Source organism: Enhydra lutris, unplaced genomic scaffold, assembly GCF_002288905.1.
Source record: "Enhydra lutris kenyoni isolate GAN:26980312 unplaced genomic scaffold, ASM228890v2 scaffoldscaffold10, whole genome shotgun sequence".
NCBI lineage: Eukaryota > Metazoa > Chordata > Mammalia > Carnivora > Mustelidae > Enhydra > Enhydra lutris.
Window position 1 is genome coordinate 17,801,412 of NW_019154094.1, and position 25,522 is coordinate 17,826,933.

Here is a 25,522-nt window from a genome sequence, read left to right on the forward strand (position 1 = left end):
AAGCTGTCAAGCTCATGGTGGCAGATACGAGTGTTCCAAAATTCTAATTTTTGCTTGAAATCATGAGTTTTATCATGGCAACAAATACTGTCTAATGGTTTACTTAAAGTGACAGGCTTAGTGTCTGCATTTTTGAGAAAATGTCTATCAAATATCAAGGTCTGAATACCTATATTTCACCTGTCAGTTGTTCTTTCAAGTAAAAAATGGTATTCCATATTAAAGCGGTTGGTTACACTTACAACTGAAACAGTGCTTGCTCTCAAACAACTATGATACTTCAGGATGCAATGGCAACTTCTTTTACGCAAGCTTCCTATTTCACTAAAAAAAAAAGAAAATGGTGTACGTGAGAGTCGAAACTTAAGCAAATTAATCATTTTTACTGTTCCATCAAGTTCATTCTTTTTTTTTTTTTAAAGAATTTATTTATTCATTTGACAGAGAGAGAGATCACAAGTAGGCAGAGAGGCAGGCAGAGAGAGAGAGAGAGGAGGAAGCAGGCTCCCTGCCTAGCAGAGAGCCTGATGCGGGACTTGATCCCAGGACCCTGAGATCATGACCTGAGCCGAAGGCAGAGGCTTAACCCACTGAGCAACCCAGGCGCCCCCATCAAGTTCATTCTTAAAATGAAAAATTTTTTAAACCATGTTGGTAAAGAATAAAAAGCCAATGGTACAGTTTGGTGCCCTTGCCTTGACTTATGCTGAAGTGCTGGATTCATGCAGTTTTATCTGCCATTGCTTTTGTACTACCAGTACAAATGTCAACAGAGAGAGACAACAACTTAATTTTATGGTAATATAGTTATTGCCTTGCAGACACCCTGATGAAGTCTCAGGACCCCTAGGCATCCATGAAGCATATTTGGAGAATTGCTATTCTAGACTCAAAATCTGGGCCTGACAAAAGACAGTTGATTAGAGACAAAGAGGAAAGTTCTCAGCACCACTTTATAGCTCGTCCCCTGGGAATGTTAATTAATTCACGAGTGTCAGGTAGTAGATCTACATTTTCCTGCCATGTTCTCTATTTTGTCCTAAGTATTACAAACCACTCAGTCCCCGCTCAGGATCAAATTCACGTGTGCAGCAGCAATGGAGTCAAAGCTGAGAGGACCTATTCAACTTATTTATAGGCAAAGATCCCATGCTTTTGGCTCCAGGTCCAGCAGCAGTACGAGGAATGTTGTAACATCTACAGCAGAGATGTGCAAGAAGATATTTGGAGACTATGGTCTGTCTGCAGCTTGGGAGTGTGCAAGTCTGCATGGCCATGGAATGTCACTGGTAAGGAACGTATCGTCAACCTAAACTCATCGGCCTGGGCCTTTATCTGAGTGGGTAGCCTATGACCTCACGTTTAATAGATCATCCATGGAACCTATCTATTCAAAATCAAGTTTCTAGAGCAGTGATTCTCAAAATAGGATTCCTGAATCACTTGCATCAGAATCATGTAGAATGCTTGTTAAAAATACTCCTTCTTGAATTCACTAGAGGAGTGTATCCGAGGATGGGACAGGGCAACTGGAATAGCAATGCAGGTTAGGTTCTGTCCATGTTGCACCAACTTATACAATTGTTGGAGGCTGTAGCTTGGAATTTCATTTTTAACTAATTGTCAGTGTGAATCTTGGGATAATAGAACCTGAAAGAGTATTCTAGAGCAGCTCTAACTTCATTGTGTCTCAGAATTAAATGTCTTGGGGTTGAAAATACAGATTTCTGTATGCCATGCTAGACCTGCCTAATCAGAGTCTCTTAGGCAGATGTATTTTCAAGGAGCTTCATATGTATTTTTCAAGGAGCTTCATAGGCAGTTCTGACGCCCATCAAAATGTGAAGACATTTTCCAGACTAAGGTTGCAACACTGTCTACAAGAAGCCAATTCTGTGAAAGTTGAAGACAACAGACACACTGGCTGAGGAAACTCTCATATCATTTAGACAGGCTATTCAGTACCTACAAATTCATCTTCTAAAATACTCAATAATTTTTTTCTTAAATACAACTTTCTATCCTCCTCTATTATCACATTTGTTTTCATTCTTAGTAGGGTATTAGATCTTACCTTGCATGTTATTCCACCAACATCTTGAAATTTATTTTTCCAGAATTTTCTGGTTTCATATGAATGCTAACTACACACAGTCGATTTTTTTAAAAAGGGTTTTTGTTTTTCTTCTTATGTGAGACCCTCAGATCCTTCAGGCAAAAGACAAACTTAATTTACTTTCAAATTACCAAATTAGCTCCGATTTTTAAAAACCATTCAAGTTTCATGTGATGTACTTAACATTAAAAAAAAATGATTCGATGTAAATGTCATAGCTGGCAATGATCCTATTCTTGGGATCTTTTACATGAAACAGAGTAGGGAGGAAGAGCCTATGGCTGCCAAAATAGAACCAAACACATAGAAACAAAGAAAAGAAACAGAAGCACAACTCACCTCTTCCAGACCACAGGGAAACATGCAGATAAGTCACTGATTTTCCTTCCAACTAACTCCTGAGGTAGTCTTAACTATTGTAAGAGCACTGGGCTTAAGTAAGAGAAAATAAAAACTAGGCTATTCTGCTGTCCTAGATATCAAGAACACCAAATCTTCTAGCCACTAAAAAAGTACACAGGCCCAGGCAAGTGATATTGATGCTTCAAAGACCATAGGTCTTTGTGAGTACAGACCAGCGTCTCATAAACTCCACCAGACAGAAAAACTGTTTAATGGAATGTCAAGAATTAGAATTAAGAAAATAATTGAGGGCAATTCTCAGGTCAAATTAGTTTGGAAAACCACTGAGTTATACAAGTTAAACACTTCTTTTACTGCAGGACTTCTCAGAGCCCTTCTGCATATGATATATGCATATGATCATATGATAGTTGTCTTTCTCTGATTGACTTATTTCACTAAGCATAATACCCTCTAGTTTTTTTTTTTAAACTGCATTTCAATTTGACCCAAGCAATCTATTCTATCCAAAAAGAACAAACAACACACTCAAGGAAATACATCCATAAACTGTAATATAAGCTGACTAGATCCTTTTCTGCTTACCCATTTTCAATGGCTGCCAATTGTCTGCAGATAAAAATCCCAATCTCTTAGCTGCTATACAACCTTCCCAGGTTGTCTCCAACTGACTTCTTACACCAAAAGATCCATCTTTCAGAAGCCATAGAGTTTGTGAGTAAGATCATGGGCTTTGGAGGCAGACAGACATGGTTAAAAGCACAGGCTCCACTCCACCACGACCTGAGTAAGTTATGCTACACCTCTAAGCCCTTGATTGTCTATGGCTTATGGACCACTCCAGGCAGCAGCAACAGCAGCATTTAGAGCTCAGGAGGCACAATCACAGGTCCCACTGCAAATCTGCCTCATCAGAATCTGCATTTTAACAAGATCCTCAGGTGATTCCCCATACACATGAAAGCCTGAGATGCACTACTCTAATTCTCATGGGCTCATGTGAACATCTGAGGTAATAATAGAGTAATAGTAACATAGGAGATGGCAGCCGTTTTCCTCTTCTGCTGTTGGAATCCATCTTCAAACCCTAAAGGTTTTACCATCTAAGTATCATTCAGGTATGCTCACCTCTCTCCCTTCACTGCCTTAGTCCAAATCATCCTCATTCTGTCCCGGTCTAGAGAAAGAGCCACCCAACTCATGACAGTGCACCCACTCTTGCTTTCCTTTTACCTGTTTCCCCTACTGTGACCAGAAATCTTCTAGGAAAAGTAAATGATCAGAGTTTCCATCTGGTTTCAAAATAAAGACCAAAAGCCTTTACCAAACCTATAACCCTTGCCAAGGAGGATCTGTCCATCTCTATGTCTCATCTTGTATCATGCTTCTGTTGGCTTCCTTTGCTCCAGGAGTACTGGTTTTCTTTCATTCCTTGAACTGGCCATCTTCCATCTCAATACATTTTCAAAAGCCATCATCCCTGCCTGTGGTAGCTTTCCTCCCCTTTTGCCCAGCTAACTCCTCCTCAGCCTTTCAATGTCACTCCAGATGTCATCAACCCTGAAAATATTCCTTGAAAATATTCCCTAACAGCCAACACATTGCCTGGCCCAGTACCTGTGCCCCAAAAATATTCGTCAAATAAGTGAATTATGAGTTCATGAATCTTCAGCGATGTGCCTACTGGGACAATCAAACAGATTGATACCTGTAAAGCATTCAGCACAATGCCTGGTAGAGAGCAAGAACATAGGACTGTACCGGTTGTTATGTATTTTGAATAATAGTTCTGCTAAAAGGTAGACACCAAGCAGAGCACAATGTGGCTAACAATTAGAATCACCTGGGAAACTTAAACCTTTTGGGGATCAGGCTCTTTCCCGGACCAGTTAGAATCTCTGAGGGTGGGACCCAGGCACCGGAGGGGTTTTAAAGTTCCAAAAGGGATTCTAATGTGTTCCCACAGGAGAGAACCTTTTACCCTTTTTTCTCACTGTGGCCTCCCAGCCTTCAGAGGAATGCATGCTGAGTAACAAGAAGAGTCCTCATTATGCATGGCATGAGTCCCTGGCCTCACTTCTCCCATGGAAAGGGACAACAATAAGAAGCCATGTAGTGACAGTCCAGCAACTCACTTCTCTTGGGTCCCTTGACAGCAGCAGACAGATGGTGGAAACTCTCCATGTATCACTGAAGCCAAACTGAAACTCTTCCGGGGAAAACCAAGCTGCCTGAACTACTGCTGGGAGGAGGTAGCACAAGAAGATGTTTCCCGTCTTTAGGGTTAAGTGTCAATTTAACAAAACTCATCAGGATTCCATTAGAAACCTGTCATAATTGTTATGTCGAAGCAATTGCTTTATGGGAGCAATTAATTTCAACTGATAAAAAAGGTTAGACCTCCAGAGTGTTCATCCAGACTACAATAGGTAGGCTGGGAACCACTTGAACTTACCCCGTCTCCTTCAGTGTTTAAGTATTTGGATCATCAAGAGACCAAAAGACCAAACTATACTTACACTGTTTTCCTCTTCCCAATGACTGATGTTCTGTGTATGTAAATATATATTTAAGTACAGACAGATTGCACTGTGTTTCTCACTCATTTTGAACTTTTCAAAATGTGATATAAGTGATGAGGAGTATCCAAAGAAACTTTATCTCTTTTAAGGCCTCAAGTAAATACACACACACACAAAATCTCACACACACACACACACACACGCATCCTTAAATGGCCAAACAAAGCAAAACGCAACCCTCAAACAATCTGAGAACCATTTAAAATTAAAACCTAGCAAGTCAGAGCTGATACGAAGTGAACATAAAGGCCATAAAATTGTTATAAAAGCCATAGGATTGCTCTCTGGAAATAATATCCCAGTGGGCTAAATTCCCCCTCCTATTTCTCTATGCTGGTAAATTGGAAAAAAAAAAAAAAAAGGCATGATTCATGAATATAAATTTTTCTTGGCTTTTTAAATCATACACTGGCATATTCCTCCTCAAACTTTGCCAAATGAGAATACACAGATAATGACAATTTTACAATAAGTGGTTCCAGGATGTAGGCTTTTTAAGATCCTCAAATGAAAGGCACTATAATAAAGAGTATTATTATTATTATTATTATTATTATCCAGAACCCAGAAAAACCACAATCAATGGTTAGCCATAACAATTAAGCTAACAATAATACATCTGGAATGAGCTCCATGGTAATATGTACTTCATGCTTAATAGTTCAAATTAATTCAATCTCATGGTGTTAGACATACCAGCGAGGAGTTGGAAATCACCAAAATTCACATTAGCTTCCACTTGGAAAGATATTATGAAAAGACAAGGAAGGAAATGAGGCTATAAACAGCGGAGGTAAATAGGAAGAGCTCGTAGATGACATGGTGAGGAATCACTCTCAGCTTTTAGGAATTCAACGTGAAAACACGAAGGCTGGTATTTCTCACCTCACACATTCCTTCAGAGTCAGTGACTGGGCAATGCATCTATGGCAACAGATCTGAAACCCTAAAATCAAAGCCACCATCCTGAGAGAAGGAATTGCCTTCTTTCCCCCATCCAGAGTCCTTTACCAGTAGACACAGAATAGAAAAAGAATTTATAATCTTCAGGACACTGATCTCAAGAAATAAGAAAAGGGAAAGTAGGGTGGGGTGGGTATAAAAGGTGGTAAGCCCAATTACCTCCCTTGTCTTACTCCATCCTATAAGTTAATGGATAACTATCTTAGGCTCTATAGGCTGTCCATTATAAATATTCTCTGAGGCAGGGCTTTCAACTTTGGCACTATTGACATTTTGACCCACATAATTCTTTGTTGTGAAGGTGGTTCTGTGCATTGTAAGACATTTAAAAGCATCCCTAGCTTCTACCCCACAGATGCTGGTAGCACCCCCACCCCAGATGTAACAACTGAAAATGTCTCTAGACATAACCAACATCTTCTGGGAGACAAAATCATCCTGGTTAAGAACCATCACTCTCAGGCTTTAATTCATCTGTTGTGGGCATCCAGGAAGAAAAATGAGTTGAAAATACAGCCTAACCTCTAGACTGTTCTTCTCAGTAGAGACGACCAAGCATTGAGTTGGCAATTGTGTGCAAGGCCACACCCTTCCGAGGACACACTGATTCCTCTTCCCAGTACATTTTGCAGATATAGGCTTGTTACAGATCACATGGAAATTTTAGAACCTGGCTTTCTTCTATTCACTGTGCAGCCTAGCCTTAGAAAGCCCCGCTTGTTACATCGGTGTTTGGCCATCATCTGGGAATTTGGGCTGGTAAACAGTTTCCTACACGGATACAAAACTCTCCTGAGTGATGGGAGTAGCCACCGTGCTTTGTTTGTACAACTAAAGTGATTTATGCTGAATGCCTGTTTATCTCCTAAGAGTCTAGAATCTGGGGAGGTGTTAGGTAGACCAACCCCCAGTACAAACTTTATGCACAGCATCTAAGGAGCTTCCTTGGTACCCAAGGTCATGCAGCTCATCGCTGGGGAAATTAAGGACATCCTGTGTGGCTCTCAGAAGTTTGTGCCTCATTTCCTCCATACTTCACACCATGCACCTTTTCCTTAGGCTGATTTACTTCGTGTCCTGTCACTGTAGTGAAACATACTCATGAGTATGATAACTTCTGAGTCCTACTCGTTCTTCCAGAGATTTAGGGAACCTGAAGTAGTACTAGCAACCACCAGCACAGTCACAAACCTTAAATACTTTCTTGTGTGCCTCTATTTCCAGGCACAGGATGTCTAACTTCATTTCAGTCTTCACAGAACTGACATGGTAGCAACTGGTGAAGCACTTATTCCAGGATACTTCAAGTTTGTTCCACAGCAAACAAGTTCTGTGGCAACTCTTTTCTGTTTGTTTTTAGAATCATATTTTTTTGCAGATATAGTTCACACACCATTCAATTAACTCACTTAAAGGATACAATTCAATGGTTTGAAGTATGTTCACAAAGTTGTGCGACCATCACCACTATCAGTGTTAGAACATTTCATCACCCCATAAAGAAACAGCCTACCCATTAGCAGTTACTACTCATTTCCTCCCAGCCCCCCGCCAAGCAACCACTAAACTATTTTTCTGTCTCTACACATTTGTTTATTCTAGAGATTTCGTATTAATGGAATCAGACAATATGTGGTCTTTTGTAATGGGTTTCTTCATTTAGCATAATGTTTTCAAGATTCGTCTACCATGTAACATGTTATCAGTACTTCATTTCTTTTTACTGCTGACTGATATCCCATTGTGCAAATATACATTTTATTTAACCATTCATCAGTAAATGGACATTTGGGTTATTTCCACTTTGGGGCTGTTATGAACAATGCGGCTGCGAACATTTGTGGACAAGTTTTTGTGCGCACATATGCTTTCATTTCCCATGGATAGATACCTAAGAGTAGAATTGCTGAGTCATATTTATGCTAAACATTTTAAGAAGCTTCCAGCTGCTTTCCAAAGCAACCACACCATTTTACTTCCTACTAACAGTGTATGAGCGTTCCAGTTTCAGCATATGCTCACTAATCCTTGTTATCTCTCTTTTGATTATAGTCATCCTAGTGCATCTATCTGAGGAGGTTTCTTTCTCATTGTGGTATGACTTACATTTCCCTGATGGCTAATGGTGCTGAGAGTCTTTTCATGGGCTCATTTCCTTTTGTATGCCTTCTTTAAGCAAATGCTCTTCAGATCCTTTGCCCCTTTTTAATTGGGCTATTTGGCCTTTTGCTATTGAACTGTAGGAATTCTTTATATATTTTAGAAATAAGTCCCCCAGCAGTTGTATGATTTGCAAGAAAAAATTTCCATTCTGTGAGTTGTCTTTTTATTTCCTTGATGATGTCATTTGGAGCATGAGAGTTTTAAATTTTGGTGATGTCCAATATGCCTATTTTTTCTTATGTTGCTGTACTTTTGGTATCATATCTAAGAAAGGTTTATGCTTATGTTTTTGTCTAAGAGTTTTATAGTGTTACGTCTCCCAATTAGGTCTTTAACCCATTGTGAATTAATTTTTGTACATGGTGCGAGGTATGGGGCCCAACTTCATTCTTTTGTTCATGAATGCCGTTATCCTGTGTCATCTTTTGAATCACCAACAGAGATAGCTCCCTGTAATTTGGATATATACAAGTTATTAAATAGTCCCCAATATATAAAATCTAGGTATATGACCAATAGTTTTAGAACCTTTCTTTTAAGCTTACGCATTTGGTCTTTTCTTTTCCCCCTACTTAAGGAAAATACTCAATATTCTCCTATTTCAGGAAGTAGCACTATTATTGTTAACTGATTAGTAATACTATTATTAACTGATATACTACTACGACTAACAGTAACAACAGCTATTTAGTACTTAGTATGTGCCAGGCATTATGTTTGCATTTAACATGCATTAACTTGTAAGTACTTCACATGCTCTACCTTACACCATGAGAACTCCATCTTACAGATAATGATACTGAGGGTGAGGCTCACCAACATAAAGTAATTTTCCTTAGGTCCCAGAGTTAGCAGGCAAGAAGCAGCACTGGAAAGTGAGGACCAAAGAATGCTTGGTAACTCTTTCTAACAAATATTAGGTAAGCATATATGCAAAACATACAAAAATAAACAACCCAAAGTCTATCACCAGCCAGTGACATTCCCTGTTCTGGCCAGGGAGCTGACAACAAAAGTTTGGTCTCCCCTTCTAACCCAACAAAGAGAAGTCTCATCACTCAAGACTGATCTGATGGCTGAAAAAGTATTTTCAACACTCTAAAACTGCCTTGGTGACGAGGTGATTGATGAAGGGAGTCAACGGCACTGGGTTAGAAATCGAGAGATGAACCCTATTACTTTCCATCTGAGAATTAGAAATTAATGAAGCAATAATATCATTTTCAAAACCACCCTTTCCCTGTTTGCCTATAGGAGAAAACATAATTAAAAATAGCTTTGAAAAGACTAAATCTGTAGAGCAATTTGATCTGGGGAACATTTCTCCAGAAACTTGTGCATTCACTAACTCACTTAGTTCCCAGAACTGGATGGCTAGTAAGGAAATTTCAGTCAGTTTTCAGTAGAGAAAGTGTGGACAAAAAAGTGAGTTGACTGGGGCGCCTGGGTGGCTCAGTGGGTTAAATCCTCTGCCTTCGGCTCAGGTCATGATCCCAGGATCCTGGGATCGAGCCCCGCATCCGGCTCTCCGCTTGGTGGGGAGTCTGCTTCCCCCTCTCTCTCTCTGCCTGCCTCTCTGCCTACTTGTGATCTCTCTCTCTGTCAAATAAGTAATAAAATCTTTAAAAAAAAAAAAAAAAAAAAGAAGTGAGTTGACTTTTCCAAGTTCCAAAGCTTTATGGCCGAAAATCCAGATGTACTCACTTCAAGTTGAAATCTCTCTCCCTAAACCAGCTGAGACCTTAATAAGGAATACAATGATAACAGCTGCTATAGATTGAGTCTTCCATTATACAGCACTCTGAGCATCAGAAAGATGGCAACTAATCCAAAGCATATGAGGTAGGTAGTACTATTGTACCCATTTTGTATAGGAAGAAAAGGAGATGCTAGAAGGTTAACTGACCTGCATAAGAAGTGGAGTGAAGCCTTGAACCCCGTGTAGTCTGTCTTTGTCCTCTTACTAGTGTCACTAAACTGTTTCAGAGTAGAAGCAACTAGACGTAGAAGGGTTAATCATGGCTAGACCAACTCCAAGTTGAGTCTTTTTTACACTAGGCAAACTGTCTTCAATATACTTATAATAACTTTATATACCAAATAACATTGTGAAGTTTATTTCCTCCCAACACGGAAACATCCTTCCATTTCCTCTGGGATTTTCAGCACTGTCTGCTGCAGAACTGGTCTGGGCTTAGCAAGTATTGCTTTATCATTCTTAAATAAAAACCATTATAGAGAATGCAGAAAACAATTTCCTTTAAGTTTCCCCACTTCCACCCATATTGAGAAAGATGGATTCTTAAAGTGCTGAAGGAAAGCTCACAATATAATAAAAACTCAGCACCAGAAATGTTCCAAGTCCCTCTACTCTCTCCCTATATTTAGGAAACTACAATTTAATATAGGGCTCAGCCCTCCAGAGAATCCAGGGTATCGAACTGTTAATACATTTTTATATATTTTAACTGAGATAAACAAGAAAGAGATAGAAAAGCCAGAGCAGCTATGTCAAAGACATAATTACGATAAGACTAATCCAGCTAACAGCAATCGAGGCAGACAGTGACTCTACTGTGATGCTGTTGTATAGTTGGGATGGTCAGAAAACTGTATCATATAAAATGTCAATGAGGCAGGAAAGCAAAGATAATTTACTATGTGATTTCAGAAAATAAAGCTCATCCAGGAGATCAAAAAACATTTCCTCTATTACTAGAATATTATCCAAATGCATTTTATAAATTGAAGCCTGGATCAAATCATTTGATTAATAAAAAGGAGCACGTTACATCTATAAACCAAATAGGGAAACCTCAATTTTGTTTTCCATAACAGAGCTTAAACCTTGTGGCAAGCTTTTAGAATTCTATCTATCCTAGATAATTTAAAAATGCTCCCACCAGTTCTAAATTCGTGGTTGTGCTACCAACCATGTCATATTTCTAGGTCTTGACCGCAAAAATACCTCAAGATACATATACATTGCTGAAACGCACTACTTCTTAAACTTGACTATATCTTCGACTCCAGTAACCCTTTCAAAAAAAAAAAAAAAAAAGGGACAATTACTCTAGTCACTTCATTTTTGGCAAATTCATTAACTTCTTCTTTTCAAATATTCATTAACACTTCCATAAACCATAATTCTGACCCTCAATACTCAACATCCAACTTCTCAGACGGGTCAGAACTAAATTCCTCAGTTTGCCGTTTTAGCATTTTTCTCACGTCTTTGCAGATAAAATATGGTTAAAATAATGGTTTCCAGGATGCCTGGATAGTTCATTCGTTAAGTGTCTGTCGTTAGCTCAGGTCATGATTCCAGGGTCCTGGGATCGAGCCCCACATTGAGCTCCCTCCTCAGTAGGCAGCCTGATTTTCCTTCTCCCACTCTCCCAGCTTGTGTTCCCTCTCTCACTGTGTCTCTCTCTGTCAAATAAATAAAGTCTTAAAAAAATTATATAAAAAAACAAAAAACAGTGGTTTCTGGGGCAGCTGGGTGGCTCATTCAGCTAAGAGTCTGACTCTTGTTTTGGCTCAGGTCATGATCTCAGGCGTCATGGAATTAAGCCCCACATCAGGCTCCCTGTTTAGTGGGTAGTCTGCTTGAGATTCTCTTCCTCTCCCTTTGTCCCTCACTGTTCTCTCTCTCTCAAATAAACAAATAAACCTTTAAACACACACACACACACACACACACACACAATGGTTTCTATTCCAGGAAGACAGGAGTTCTCTGCCCTTCTCTATACTCTTCTCACTAAACTCTACTTGCTCCTTTTGGAGAATCCTGGGAGAAGTGCAAACTCACATGCCTATTGCACTGGGACAGAGGGCAAATAAACGTTCTTATAAGAACAACAGATACCAGCACGCTTGACGACATATGAAACACGCTGTCTCCCTGCCTCCACCCTTTTTTGTAAGAGACTTCTCAAAATTTATTTTTCATTTTCTAAACTTTGCTTGAAGACATAGATATAAAGAAATAGTCTCAATAGGGCATGCAGGATGCTAGGTAGTAACCGACCTTTAACCTCTGTCTCAGGAGTACTCCGGGAGAGGAAGGCACTGGCAAGCTCTGTCCACTATGGCAAATGGAACTCACTTGGCCATTTGTGCCCAACTAGGAGGTGTGGTCCAATGTTGTCATATCATCCAGTTTTATTAGGTAAGCAAGAAAACCTCCATTTTATGTGAAATCTCCAGATTCTCTGCTATTTTCTAATTTATGCATGAATCTTCCATTTTTCCAATATAATCTATTTCTATATTCTCATATAATAGACATCAAGTGGGCTAGTACACTGAGGCCTCTGAGTTATGCCATCCTTCAGCCAGTAGCTTTTACCCTTTTCAACCATCTGTCATTTCTGCCAGCCCATGCTCACACATCCTTCAAGACTTTGCTCAAAAAATAAATAAAGAAAATAAAAGAAAAGAAAAAGAAAATACATTTTCCACACAATCTTCCCTAGATCACTCTACTCTTCATTGCTCATTATCAAAGTGTTTTACTTCCTCAGCCCTTCTTCTTCTTTTTTTTTTTTTTTTTTTTGTTTTTAAAGATTTTATTTATTTATTTTAGAGAGAGAGAGAAAGAATGAGAGGGGACAAGGTCAGAGGGAGAAGCAGACTACCCATGGAGCTGGGAGCCAGATGCGGGTCTCAATCCCAGGACTCCGGGATCATGACCTGAACTGAAGGCAGTTGCTTAATCAACTGAGCCACCCAGGTGCCCTCCCTCACCCCTTCTCTGTACACTCTGAGCTCCCTTTCTGAATCTTCCAGCTTCTCCTCCAATACCTAGATTCTAAATCTCTAAAGGTCAGGATGCTGTCTCCTATCACCTTCACACGCTCTAAGGACTTAGTGGAGTGTTATACACCTGTAGACGTTAGATGCATACTTTGGTTGAATAAACACTCCACCTGCTTAATCCTGTAGAGCTAGCAGTTTTTATGCTTATACTTGGTGCACTTCTAGATCAAAATAGTAAGTCGAAGTCAAATCTCCGCACTTAAGGCAATCTTGGGGATTCACACACTGAGCTGTAAAGGCAAAACAGTTTATCCAGGCAGTGAAAGAAGCGGCCATCTGTTGATCTGAATCATCAAGGCAACTTGTCCTAATCCTGCAAACATTCAGTATCAGAACTTACGTTCAAAATGTAAGCAGCGAGGAAAATCATAGGATCCAAGTGCCTTCTCTTTCACGTCCTGGGCCTGTGACAGACATCATTCATTGATTACAGCATTCTTTTCTGTTGAGTCCGAATGCAACTTTAGCAATCTCCTTAACAACAGTCCAGCTAGATCTTGTCTAAGAAACAGAATTGGTATGCGGATGGAAAATGCTATTATGTGGATTAAATACACACCAATTTTATGGGTCAAATAAGAGAAAACAATACATAGCTTCTGCCACTTCTCAACTTCTGTGTCTTAGAAGCTGGATGACTTAGAATGGGGGAAAGCCAGGTATCAAATGTGGAAGAGTTAAGTAAGAACTAAGGAAGAAAAAATATCTCTACTTTAATGACCTTACCCATTAAATTTTAATCCTGTGTGAAAGATTTACTATGAGATGAGGCTGCTTTTGTTGTGCCTTGTAAAATATACTGAAATATAAAAAGAGTAAACGGCTTCACAGGGATTGCTAATTTAAATAAATAAATAAATGGCTATATTTCTATTTCTATTCAAGGGACTGTTTCATTTCTCAAACATAGAACCAAAGCAATCTGGAACAACTCAGACACAAAATTACAGAGACAAGCCACTCACCTTCAACTATAAGCAAACTTACTAGCATTTATCAGAACAAACAAACCCTCCGTACTATAAAAATAAATGTGGGTTGGTTGATTGATCCTTTAGTTGTAAGCCACCAAACATGACTTTTCAGAGACTCTGGGCCTTTTAAGGTAAATCCACAGACAACAAGAAGCTGGTAAGTGGTAAATCAAGGCCCAGGCAAAAGACTGAGTAGCATAGTGATATCTGTGAGTTTGGCTTGCCACCACATACGTTTCTCATTATGGTAGTGCCAGCAATCTGATTTTCCTCTAGGGGACACCTTCTTTTCCCAACTCTGAAGCCAGATGGTGTGGATGGAACTAACATCATTCCTTACACGGAGAGTGGGCAAGTGACCAGTCAGTGTATTTCTTTTGACAAATGATTCAGGGAGTCAATCATTGATTCAAGTCACTCCAATGCTACTCACTCCTGAAATTTGGGATTTGAACTCTTGAGAAAGAGGAGCTAAAGATAAATCCTGCTAGCATCTGGTGGCCATCTAACTACCACAAAAAGAGACCCTCTCTATACATGACATCAACCTGATAGAGACAGTACTAAGAGATGAGAGAAATAGATTTCTGATGTCATCTTTGAGCAGTTAGATCCATCTATTCCTGAAGGCAAAACAGCCCTTAAGTTTTGAGATAGGTAAGCCAAAATCCCCTGACTTTCATTAAGCTACAGTTAGAACTGAGTTTCTGTCACTTGCAAATAAAAGAGTCATACCTAAATGTAAGTAGCTTATAGTTTATTTCATTCTTAGGTGATGAACCTCCAAGCTTTTACATCACTGAGTTAGAAAACTTAAATTCTAGTATGGATGGGTTATAACCTCATGCAGTAAAACTGGTAAAATCTCATTTCTTTTCAGTGCCTTTGTTTTCTCATTTATAAAACAGGGGTTAAAAATGGTAGCCCCACAGAGAAGATGTACATATGGTCAATAAGCACATGGAAAGGTGTTTAATATCATTAATCAGTAGAGAAATGCAAATCAATTCTACAATGAGATACAACTCATTACCCATGTGGACAAATTTGAAGCCTCACTCACTGTTGATAGTAATGTAAAATGGTACTTTGGAAAACAGTATGGCAATTCCTCAAAAACTTACACACAGTTACCATATGGCCTAGCAATTCTTCTTCTAAGTATATGCCCCAGAGAGAAATATATATATATACACACACACACACACACACACACACACACATATATATACATATACACAAAATTTTGCATACAAATGTTCACAGTGGCATTACTCCTCAGAGCCAAAAAAGGAAAGCAATATAAGTGTCCACCTACTGATGAATGGATAAACAAATGAAGTATATCCATATAATATGACTGAGCAATAAAAAGTAACGGGGCATTGACCCATGCTACATGATGGATGAACCTTGAAAACACTGTGCTTGGTGAAAGAAGCCAGTCACAAAAGATGACATACTGTCTGATTCCATTTATACGAAATGTCCAGAATAGGCAAATCCATAGCAACAGAAGTAGATTAGTGGTTGCCACAGGCTAGGAGGGGAGAATGGGTAATGAGCACTAATTGGTACAGGGTCTCTTTGTGGGGTGATGACAATGTTCTGAAATTAGAAAGTGGTTGATGGTCCCATAAGTTGGTGAATAAACTATTGTCACTGAATTATACACACACACACACACACACACATATATATTTTTTTAAGACTTATTTATCTATTTTAGAGAGAGAGAAAGTGAGTTAGTGGGGGTGGGCAGAGGGAGAGAATCTTTCAAGCAGACACCCTGCTAACCAGGGAGCTCTATGGGGGTTCTATCCCACAAACCATGAGATCATGATCTAAGCCAAAACCAAGAGTCAGACGTTCAACCGACCGAGCCATCCAGGCGCTCCTGAACTGTACACTTTAAAAGGGGTTAATATAGCAAAGGAATTGCAACGCAATTAAAAAATAATAATTTGTCAGGAAAAAAAAATGTAAGCCTATTCTGATTCTCACCACGGCCATTGTAAGAAATCCATGATGACAATGATAAAAATGGCCATTCTTGGGGAAAACTAAGAAAAAAGAATGCATGCAAACATAAAAGTATTGTTTTAAAAGCTTCTGGAAATGTTAAGAGAATAGGAAAATGAAATTACCAAATGGATTTTCTCGGGTCACTTGGCTTCCTTTGTATCAAGAAATGGTCAACAAACACACATAAAAGCTATTTGGAGACCTCTTGAGGTTAACACCATGCAACATATTGCCACTGCCCCGGCCTGGCCAGGAATATTATTTATGTCACCCTTTCACGGCTGTATCAGTCTCCCATTAAACATTCAGAGCCTCCTTGTTAATAAACTACACTATGAGCTGAATGCATTGTCTGGATAAACTGCATAGTCCAAAACACTGCCCCATTATTACAGAAAATGCAGAATGTAATTAGTATTCCTCTTTGCATAAGCCGCAGCTTCCAATAATGGAGCTGTATTATAAAGCCTTAATTAATAAACAAGAGTTGGGCCACGACCGGTTACACTTATCTGAATTTTATATTGTGAAGAAAGGCCACTGTTCAATTCCGTTTACAAATATCTAAATTCTGGCTAGCCTACATGAAGACAATCTAAACAGAAAGCCCAAGACTTCTGTGTTGCTAACAGCATTGTGTTGGTACACCAACAATAGCAAACAATTAAGTGCTGTGACATAAACCATCCTGAGAAATGCTCAGAGTGGGAAGATGATAACATTGTATTTCAGCTGTATTATATGGTACAATCCTTCCATTTGTTCATATGCATTTCCCGTTTAATGGATGGAGGAGCCAGGGTGGCTTTTCATACCACTGTAAAGCCCTAAATGTGACAAAAGAAAAAAAACAAAAAACTGAGCCATAAAAAAAACAAACAAAAAAATAAGTGTGAGGCGGTGCTGGTTGGGAGCCGGGGTACATCATGATGGAGTGTAAGTACATAGTCCCTTTCCACATTTCCAGCTGCTTGTTATTGATTTTCCCCTAACCTAACCCCAAAGGAAAGCCATTTATGTAAGCCAAGAGCATTGAACTAATATTTGGGACCATAATATTGAGTAGCCCAGTTTATGGGCCTTAGCTCAAGGAGCATTTGCATTAAACTGCACTCACCTGATTAAAATCCATCAACCCTACCATCTTGAGAATTATAGAGCACCTGGGATGCTCAGCTGCAGGTTCTCTGCACACTGAGACAGACCACAATGAGAGGGCAGCAAGGAGTCAGCCTGGGAGAGGAAAGGGAGTGGGGAGAGCATGTGATGTGTGCTGGAAAGCAGATTGCATTAAAGACCGCCAGTGCTCGAATCTGAAAAGAGTCCTAAGCCTACTGCAAATACAGAGCTGTGTGAACATGATAATTCTTTCAACAAAGTCCATAATAATGGTTTCTAGAGGCACTGTGAAAACAGGGTGGCTGAGATAGTGTTCCAGCTCAGTGAAGAGGGACTGGCCCAGCACTGGAGTGTGGCCTACCCAGGAAGCCCGGGGAAACGGTCCCTGCCTCCGCAGAATCAGCAAGAGCCTAGGGAGCCCAAGCCCGGGGGCTTTCAGCAGCATGTGCTGTCTTAGATCACTGCCCTTTCCATCAGTTCCAGGCACCAGGCACAGGCTCAAAGTCCTATCGGTCTCAGCAGGGCCTGCTCACCGTGACCACAAAGATGGCATGTGAATCAGTAATAGACTGCGAGAGGCCACCTTCCTGCATGGGCAGACCCCTCCCTGAGACTCCAGGCTCAGGTGCTAGATCAATACCATCTATTTCTGCGATCTCAGACAAACAGGCTTGCTCAGCCTTCAATCAGAGGGTGGAGTCGGATCATAAACACCTGTGGAATGAGTGAATTAAATCCCTACGGCAGAGTTTTTCAAAGCTCAGCACCACTGACTTTTAGGGCCAGACAATTCTTTGTTGTGGGGGGATTGTCCTACACATTGCAGGATGTGTAGAGAGAAAAAAATGTTTTCTTCCATCTCTCTAGGTTTTGTTGCTGGTCTAAAAATGGAATTGATACAAGACAGATTAACAGAAGAAGGGGAAAAATGTTAATTACATATATACTTATGGGAGACCCACAAAGATAAAAAACTTAGAAGGCCAAAGGATTGAGGCCCATATACCCTCCAGAGCTGAGGAGAGGTATAGACGTCTGGGGTTTCATCATGGGGAACACAACTGTAGAAGGGAGGGAGAGGAGAGATTGGGTGAACATGCAGAGAAGCCTCGGGCAATAGCTTTCTTCCCTGTCTGGGCCCCTATCTAATGTTAATCTCCTTTATAAAACATAACTTCTGTTCTGTTTCCAGACCTTCTCCTATGTCTGCAGTTTCTCAAAATAATGACATCAAAATAATCCTTATGCCAAAGCAGCATCTTTGGGCGTGGTATATACGCAAAGATGTCTCCAGCATTCCTGGCCTCTCCTGACTAGCTAGGAGTAGCACACAGCCCCTCTCAGTTATGATCCCTAAAAAGTCTCCAGACATCACCACCTGTGGCTGGGGAGCAAAATCATTTGTGGTTGAAAATCACCTCTAAGGTATCTTCCAGAATTTTAGATTCCAGGAGATAGTAACGCATCATACAACCAGGGCATACCCCCTAATAATCCTCGGGAAAGCTCACGCAGGCACCTTCCACGTTGCTTGCAGCTCATCGCAACAAAAATTTCATTCAGCACCTATGATGTGCCAGGTCGAAGGACACATGGAAAGAGGCTGTTCTGGCATCTGACGAGCTCAGAGTCTAGGTGAAAGGTGGCATTTCACAGTCAAAGAAACAAGGAGAAGAACCATGTTCTTCCCTGGGTCAAAGGGAAGGGGAATGTTCAGCTAAACATGTTTCTAATAAATACAGGATGTCCTTTTATGTGATTAGAACAGTTGAACTGTAAAGGCAGGCAAGAAGTCAGAGCATACCTCTCTGCTGTTAAAAGAGCTGTGCATACATCAGAGTTGCTGTCATTCAACAAGGTAAATTTTTGGTCCTTTTGACTCCTTTTGGTTGTCTACTGCAGTTGTTTGTTGGTGGGGGAAGGGGCGGGGCTCAGAGGGAAAGGACCATCTAATGAGGTGGTTTCATGTGAGCATAAGCCAAGATAGAGAGCTCTAGGATGAGACGGCCCCTTACTTGCTGCATGACTCCTGGAAACTCATGAACCCCTCCAATGCTTGAGTCCTCTGTATGAAAAGGAGATAATCATTGCCAAGTGGCTAGCATGGCACCCAACACGAAGTAGAAACGGCGAGAACTATGGCTGTTATCATTGTTACTGATGTTACTGATGTTGTTGCCTCTATCTTATCATGGATAAATGGTTTTTTTATTGTGGTAAAATACACAGAACATAGAATTTGCTATTTTAACCACTTCTAAGTGTCCAGATGGTTGGCTTTAAGCACAGTCACATTGCCATGCAACTACCACTGCTTCTGGAACTATCCAGCTCCAGAACTTTTTTCACCTTTGCAAACTAAAACTCCCCATTCCTCCCCTTCCCCCATGACTGTTATTCTTTTTTTTCTCTTAAAGATTTATTTTTATTTATTTGAGAGAGAGAGAAAAAGAGAGCACAGGAGCGCATGAGTACAAGCCAGGGGGAGGATAAGGAAGAGCAGAGGGAGAGAGAGAGAGAATTTCAAGCAGACTCTCTGCTGAGCATGGAGCCTGAGGCAGGACTTGATCCCACCACCCTGAGATCATGACCTGAGCCAAAATCAAGAGCCAGAAGCTTAACCAACAGAACCTCCCAGGTGCCCCTTTTCTTATCCCACAACACACCTTCTGACAGAATGAGGACTGTCTTCTGTATGACAAAGACTCTCTCCCTGACCAAACTTTGGTCTGGCTCCTCTAATCCCTCTAGGTTTCAACCTTGGCTTTTTGTCGGGTCTCCATAGCCCAGCTGTAGCAAGAATCTTGCTAAATGAGTGGGAAAAAAATCCACATCTCAAGATCTCACCCTTACTATCTGACTAAATTCCTCATTCCTCACCCTTGCTACCTGACCTCCCTGGCTTGCCTTCAGTGAGAATCCCATTAGGTCAGTTTGGTACCCTACCCTCTTAGGAATTTCCAATGCACTGACCCCTACTCTGTTCCTTGACTATAAATCCCCACTTGTCCATCCTTCCTTCAGCCCTGAACCCAGTTCTGCACTGAGGTTTCTTTTCCACCATTGCAGTGGTTCTGGAATAAACTCTTTTTTGCTTTGTTTTCTTTTTACCTCTTTAGCTACTGTCAGGCTCGGGTTTTCTTTAACAACACGTAAATGGAATGTAAGGCAATTCAAGCCCTCAGTACCCTAGAAACTGAATAGAAACAGTGCTTAAAATAGCCATTCAGTGTGACATTGATGAGTTTGGTATCCATCAGCCACGTCCTAGGACTTGATTGTATGTGATTCATGGCATCTCGAAGCAATGAGGAGAGGATTTAAAACGTTAGCACAATGGCTCCTGACTGTGGGGCCCTCTCCTCTTATTCACCATCGTACAAGGACTCATCACACTCTCCACTTCAGGGAAGACTGGGACATCTAATCCATATTGTTCCAGAAGGAACTCCTTGGACATATTTACTTGATCGCCTGGAACTGGCAAAGAAAGACGAGTTCTCGGGTCTAAATGATCAAAGGTGCTTACTTTTCCACAGATGGTGAACGAACCTCCTTGGTCAGGAAGCCACATGTTCTTACAGGAGCACTCTCAGGGAAAAGACTTCCGGTTTATAGCCAACTCCTCCAGCCAGCTAAAGAGCTCCTAATTTCACCTCAAATGTCTGCTTCAGCACCTACTGTGTTGCGCCAAGTTATTTTCTATCCACTGTCATTTCTGATTCTGTCGTAATTGAGTTTAAGGCATTTGTAGACAGGAACCCTATCTGAGCTGTCAGCGCCCTGCCTGAGCATCTTCTGGCGAGTGGTCAGGCAGAAGCATGCAGCGAAGGTTGCCCTGAAGCAGGCTGTCAAGGAAACTGGCCAATGACATGAGCATTCTGTGCTCCACGGCTGAAGCCAATTCTGCTGTATTGCCAGTGGGACCTCCCAAGACCATCTCCACTTGGACTCAGTTGATAACATGTCTGGTACATCTGTCACCATCTGTCCAGGCATACTGACCTTGTAACAGTCCCCAGGCACTTCAATCTGCTGGCAGCTCTGTGACTTCTACCTGTAGATCACTTTGCCTCAATGCCTTCCCTTCTCCCCTTCTGATCCATAAATTAGGACCTAGCAAAATGTGATCTCCTCTGAGAAGTCTTTCCTGGAGCCGCCAAGGCAGAAGTGGGGATGGCTGAGTTGAAAGGGATGGAAACAGCTACTGAAATCTCCAAACTGAATCTGTACTTTGATTTATTTCAAAAGATGGGGAGGGGGGGTAATCCATGGTGTGAGATATGGCAATATTTTCCAAGTCTTAATCATACATTACAGTGACCAAGAACTTTTGAACAATATAGATCCTAGGGTCTTCCCTGGCTGAGATATAAGGCACAAGCTTGTGGCCCAAGAAGCTTTATTATTTACAAGATATTCTGATCCACAAATGGTACTGGAAAGAAGAGTCAGGCCTTACTGCTGTGGGCCTTCAAGCAAGTCACTTTGCTTCTGTGAGCCTGTTTTCTCATCTGTACAGCTGAAACTGAGAAGGCCCATCTCACAGAGTTTGGGGGGAGACTAAGAGAGGGGATGAGCACAAAACCCTTAAATGAGGCTTCAGTAAGTGGAACTATGATCACGATTACTATGGATTTCCTTAAAAAGCTCCTTTCCACTTCTTGAAACCAATGGTCCAATTTGCAAAACCCTCCTCTTTTAGACAACAATTTACTGAAGGGTAAGAGGGATTCAAACCAAGATGATAACAGAAAAAAATCAAAAGGGACATTGAGAAGTAGTTCATATAGAAAGGAGGTCATGAGCATGTAATTTGGTTTTTCTGAAGGCCTATATTCTTCATTCCCATTGCCCCTTTCTCCTGATTAAAAGGATTCCCCAGTAGCTGAAATCATTAATATATGGGAGTCCATCAAACGGTAGCTAGCGTAGAGAACTACCCCACCTTATAAAATTAGTCAAGCTTTTGTGTCTTTTCATAGCTTTAACACTTCAATACCTGCAGCAAAGTATCTGCACCACAAGAAAAATGTGTTCCATGGCCAGCAGGCTATCACACAGTCATCTGCTTCTAGAAGCCCTGGGTTAACTGTATCCCAAACTGATGATGAGTCACCATCTTGCTTTTAGGTAGGGAAGCTAAACAATGGCACTAAGTACCTAAACTCAGAGAGTCTGAGTCTTAGAAAAACACGCAAATATAGATAGTTTTGTATCTATTGATTTGTATCAAACAACGGGATACCATGACAGCTAATCAAAATCCTCTATAGGTAATTCCCCATAAAGAGATGGCAATGGGAAAGGAGGAAGAGTTTCACAGCTCAGGTGAGAGGAGAGAAAAAGAAGTAAAAGAAAGATGCCCTCCTACTATATTGACCTTTTCAGATGGCTGCCCTGCAGGCTAAGCATGAAGATAGTCCACCAGCACACCAGACTTGCGGGGCTCCTCTTTGGAAGGACAGACCCTTGGAGGGCCCATCCTGGCTCCCTCTGGCCAGTCCTGGCAGAGCAGAGCTGAAGGCAGGGCAGCAGCGGGATTGTAAATACTGGCTTTGGAGGCAGTGCAGCCTGCAGCAGAACCCACTCATTAGCTGAGCAACTGGCTTAGTCACCTCTTTTAGACTCTGGGCTTCTGTTTCTATTTGGAACAAAAAGATATGTAGCTTCTAAGGTCATGGTGCCCTTCATACATGTTCAATTAAAAAGTTAATACTATTATCATTAATTATTATTATTGTATTTTATTATTATTATTACTATCAAGGGAATATCATCAAGTATGAGTGTTCAATGGGTGTCAGTCAAGAGATAATGAGCTTGCATGGGGCTAGGCACCTCGATGAAGTCCGGGTCTAGTTTAAAGGTACAAAAGTGTGTGTGTGTGTGTGTGTGTGTTTGGCCTGCACATTATTTATAAGCAAAACAAAACATGTAGCAAAATACTAAATTGGGTGACTTTGCACAAAAGTCCAGATTTCTGGCTTCTTTTTGAAAATATCAGAAAAACCAGAAGGACATGAGATCTCTTTCCACAGGCCAACCAGCTCCTCCAGAGCCCTCCCAAGTCCCCAAAGAGTGGCCCACTGGTTTCCTTATTTAGAGAAAACTCCCTCTGGCTACATCATGAGGGCCCGGGGGCAATCATGAGCAACAAGATTGCTGAGGACTCAGATTGGGAGAACAAGAACAGAAGCAAGGAAGGAGAAAGGAGACTTGGCATTCACTCTCTGTCACGGGCCTTATTTGTCTTCAGCTCAGCTCGCTTTGTTTGGCTGGACACGGAAAACCCTAGAGGGGAATTCTGCTTCCAACTTGCTCTTTGCACAGCTAATTATTTGGGGCTCCCAGAAGGCTGGAGAGAACAATGACTTCCGCAGCAGTTGCAGTTGGACTGGCTTAGTTCCTTTTTTTCACCCCAGAGGTCAGAACCCATGGAAGGGGAGCTATTTGTTCTGGTCTTAAACCAAATCTGCCCAGAGACACAGACACATGTTCTGACCTGAGACCAGGAAAGCTACTATTTCTTTCTTTCTTTTCTTTTCTTTTTTTTTTTTTTTTTAAGATTTCATTTATTCATTTGACAGAGATACAAGTAGGCAGAGAGGCAGGCAGAGAGAGAGAGGGAAGCAGGCTCCCCACTGAGCAGAGAGCCTGATGTGGGGCTCAATCCCAGGACCCTGAGATCATGACCTGAGCCGAAGGTAGAGGCTTTAACCCACTGAGCCACCCAGGCTCCCCGAAAGCTACTATTTCAATGCCTGGCAAAATTCTCCTCTCCTGCCATCCCTGGCAGCTTCCAGACTCAAAATATGCATTTTTCCTTGTGGATACCATTTACTTCTCTCCCTTGGAAAAAGGAGGTAATGTTCAGGAAAAAAAAAAAAAAAAATCCCTCACTATATGCCAAGAGTTGCATCCCTCTGCCCGAGGGAGATATTTCCTGTTTCCTAGGCTCATAGAATTAAGATAAGGGGGCGAATTAACTGGGATGCTCAATGAAACAACCCAAACTCATTTGTACACAACTTGCTAATAAGTATCTACAACTTCATTCTAATAGAGAATACATGACAAACTCTGAAAAACAAGGAAACAGGACAGAAAAATATACATTCTGTAGCTACAAACCCAATAATAATAGAAAAACCTCCTAGCAGCCCCAGAGAGACTTTTCTTATGGCCACCCAAAACTATTATCATCAATGGCACCCCTCATTTTAAACAGAAAGAAATGGAAGCAGTTGGCCGCTAGAGACTGCTTCCAGCCTTCCCGATCTGAGTCCATTTTAATTCTTGGCTGTTGCAGCAGAGATTCCTTTAGATTTCTTACCAACTAGATATGTTCCTCAAAGACAAGGTAAAGCCCATGATCTGATGAAACCTCTACTCAAGTTCATTTATTCATCCAGTCATACGACACATATTACCAAGCACTTCCTAAGAACCAGGCATCGTGCTAGGGGCCAAAGATACCGAGGTGAGTCAGAACAAAGATGGACACTGCCCTCAAAGAACCCCAGGGGAGGCAGATCTTGATCAAAGACCTCACATATATAACGGACCCTCTGAAAGGTGTATAAGGCGAGGTATTTAGTGCCAGAGCACCTATAACAAAGAAATAGTCCAGTTAGGGAGTAGAGAGGCAGAGAAAGTATCTCAAAAGTAAAAACACTCGAGCTGAGATTTCTAGGCTGCAGAAACCAGATGTGCAAGAGTCCTGTGGTGAGACTGAGCAGAAAGAAAATAGGGACTAAGTAAAGGCCAGTGTGATTGGAATGGAGAGTCCAAGGGACAGAGTGATAAGGACAGAGTGTTAGTGGAGACCATGCAAGGCCTTTCGAACCACTTCAAGGATTCTGAACAATGGGAAATCATTTAGAGGTGTTCAAGCAGGGAGTAGTGGTAGTAGCAAATACGGTCATATTTATGCTTTGAAAAAAATAGATTTGGGTCAGGGGGTGGGGGGGAGGGTGCAGTGCAGAGTGGGTCAAGGGTAGGCCAGTTCGTCCAGCTCTGCTAGGCTACAGAAGTTTTGGTGAGACAGCAATTTTTGTCTTGGATGATATGGTACCAGACTTGATGGAGTGAAGTTGACTCATTCTAACAGGATTTGCTGCAGGATCAACCCAAGGTGCCAGAGGCATCTCGATGGCCCAAGACTGGTCCTAACTGTAATCCCTGGTTCTGTGAAGCTGAATAAAGACATTTAGAAAGACCAAACCGCACAGAACCTGAGCATGTCTACATTCCCATGCCCCCCACAGCAGGGTACCACTCTGCACCCCAAGTCATCATAGCTCTCTATTTGAATTTACGAATTCTGAGAAAGACTCCACAGGAAAACCAATTAAATAGGCAGGGAAGAAAATGCTCACCATTGAGTACTG

At 41.1% G+C, this 25,522-nt stretch overlaps 1 protein-coding gene across 4 annotated transcripts in view; it reads right to left on the reverse strand.

Moving 5' to 3' along the window:
- Positions 1-25,522, reverse strand: part of LOC111144098 (fragile histidine triad) — a 1,461,119-nt gene that overhangs the window by 992,397 nt on the left and 443,200 nt on the right. The window contains exon 1 of one of the 4 annotated variants that reach the window (XM_022498227.1): positions 243-281. The exons of the other annotated variants lie outside the window; for them this stretch is intronic. The gene's annotated coding sequence lies outside the window, so the exon portion shown is untranslated. Of the gene's footprint in view, positions 1-242; positions 282-25,522 lie in introns of those variants that run through there. 4 annotated transcript variants of the gene reach the window in all.